Genomic DNA, 1,984 nt, shown 5'->3' with positions numbered 1-1,984 from the left:
CCCCGCTCCTCCAAAGTAAAGCTATTCCTTATTCAAACCAACTTTCTTTGTCCAGGGAGGAAGGTCATCATTTTCCACTAAGGACAAAGTCTCAGGAGGAAAAGAAAGAGACTGGACGCCCAACCCATGTGATGCCTCAGGCAACTAGCTCTTACATTCGATTATTTTCCTACAGTCTCGGAAGACCCACTTGACATAAAGCTTCTGGCGAATTAGGCTCCAGGATTGAAATAGAATAAACATTTAGTAAGATTTCAGCAGAATCATATGCAACTTGTTTAAAAAAAATTTTTTTAAAGGATGCTTAAAACATGCTGTCTTCCAAAAATCCAGAGATAATTTTAGATTGAAAAATCGAGGCTTGCCAAGGGAATCTGAGAGCTTTTCTATCTTGGTCTCCAATGCTAACCTACGTATTCGTGTGCAAAAATAGAGGAAGATTAGTATCTCAAATGCCAGACTGAAAAGTTGCCACAACAAACCTGAACTCTTCATATGGAGTTTGTTATCCTGTCAGCATGAAAGCAAATGAAACAATAAACTAAACTTTTCACTTTTAAAGACAAAAAGAGAAAAAAAAAACACACCCAAACATGAAATATTTCCTAGACTTGTAAAGGAAAACTATTAAGAAAAAAGAAAAGACCCTGTGAATGAAATTTAAAAACGGTCTCCACAAAATATACATATCACATTTGTGAGTAGTCTCTTATAAACACATACCGAGAACTTCAGATCTAAAATATGATAAAATGGCAGTCAAAGCTTATTCAATAAAACTGGGTCAACTAACCATTTGGAAAATATTTTCTGTCTGACACCAAAACGAAATTCTGAGTAGAAATTTTTAAGCTGAAAAAAAAAAATCATAATAAAAGCATGGAAGGAGAAGCAAAAATGAACGGAGGTTTTTATAACCCTGGGCTGGAGATGAATTTTTCAAACGTGTCAACAAAGGAAACAATCATAACCGATTTTTCACATGAATGTTACCTTTGACCTCATTTGTAAACGTATTCTAAAAACAATCACATGATTCCTTTTGGGAAAATTATCTTGTGACCAACTGGGAACAATCTACCTATGTATCAGCAGGGCTTAGTTAAATTACGGTATACAATGAAGTCCATACAACTGATAATACAAGTGAAATACGCCGTATTAATTGATATAACCAGTACGTTGGCAATGATCATCACGGAGTGGTAGGTTGGCGGATGACTTGTCATTTGAAAAAGTATTGTCGTACTACTTTTTGTGTTGTCTTGGATGTGAGGAGGATGAATTGCTTTTATAATGGGGGTGAAGGTGTGGAAGCAAGCTATTTTCAAATCGGGGACCCCCAACCTGAGTGTTCACCTGGCACATTCTTGGAGGAGTAGAAACAGAATTCTTATCATGCCAACCAGACATGCTTCTTTCCTCGCACCGCGCGGAGCAGGAAGACACACCCCTGACCCTGCACTCGCCCCACAGACGTGGGTCCTTCAGCCCCGGCCCTGGCGGGTCCCCGCAGAACCTCCCCCGGCCCGACTGCGCCAGCAGGCTCCGTAGAGCCGGAAAACCGCGTTCCTCGGTGGTCCCGCACCGCCGGGAAGGTACGCGCAGNCGCCAGCCCCGGCCACAGCCCACCAGCCCCCCCCCAGCCCGCTCGCCTGCGCCACGGAGTGCCCGCTCGCGCCCGCTCCTCACCTGCGACGCGCCCGGCCCCCAGCGCACCGCCCGGCCCGGCTGTGTACACCGGAAGTGACGTNTCGCGGCTGACCCCCTCTGCCCCAGCCGGGAGGGGGCGGCCCTGAGCTTCCTGCCCCAGGCACCGAGGACCTCCCAGTGGGACAGCTAGTGTGGGGTGGGGGGGTGGGAGGGGTTGAGGGCAGTAGGCCAGAGCCTGCAGGGCCACCCCTATCCTCCACTGTGGCTTGGCCTATGGGCGGGAGGAGTTAGCTACGTCCTCACAGGTTTATCATTGAAATAGATTACTCAA

General features: G+C 46.2%; 1 protein-coding gene across 1 annotated transcript in view; it reads right to left on the bottom strand.

Annotated features, from left to right (window-relative positions):
- GARRE1 (granule associated Rac and RHOG effector 1) overlaps positions 1-1,733 on the bottom strand; it is a 78,233-nt gene extending 76,500 nt beyond the window's left edge. The window contains exon 1 of the mRNA XM_077754657.1: positions 1,693-1,733. The gene's annotated coding sequence lies outside the window, so the exon portion shown is untranslated. The remainder of the gene's footprint in view (positions 1-1,692) is intronic.
- Between the last annotated feature and the right edge of the window lie 251 nt (positions 1,734-1,984).

This window comes from Crocuta crocuta, unplaced genomic scaffold (genome assembly GCF_008692635.1).
Source record: "Crocuta crocuta isolate KB4526 unplaced genomic scaffold, BGI_CrCroc_1.0 scaffold121, whole genome shotgun sequence".
In the NCBI taxonomy this organism is placed as follows: domain Eukaryota; kingdom Metazoa; phylum Chordata; class Mammalia; order Carnivora; family Hyaenidae; genus Crocuta; species Crocuta crocuta.
Note: the sequence above shows the minus strand (reverse complement) of the source record. Positions and strands in the feature narration are given on the sequence as shown.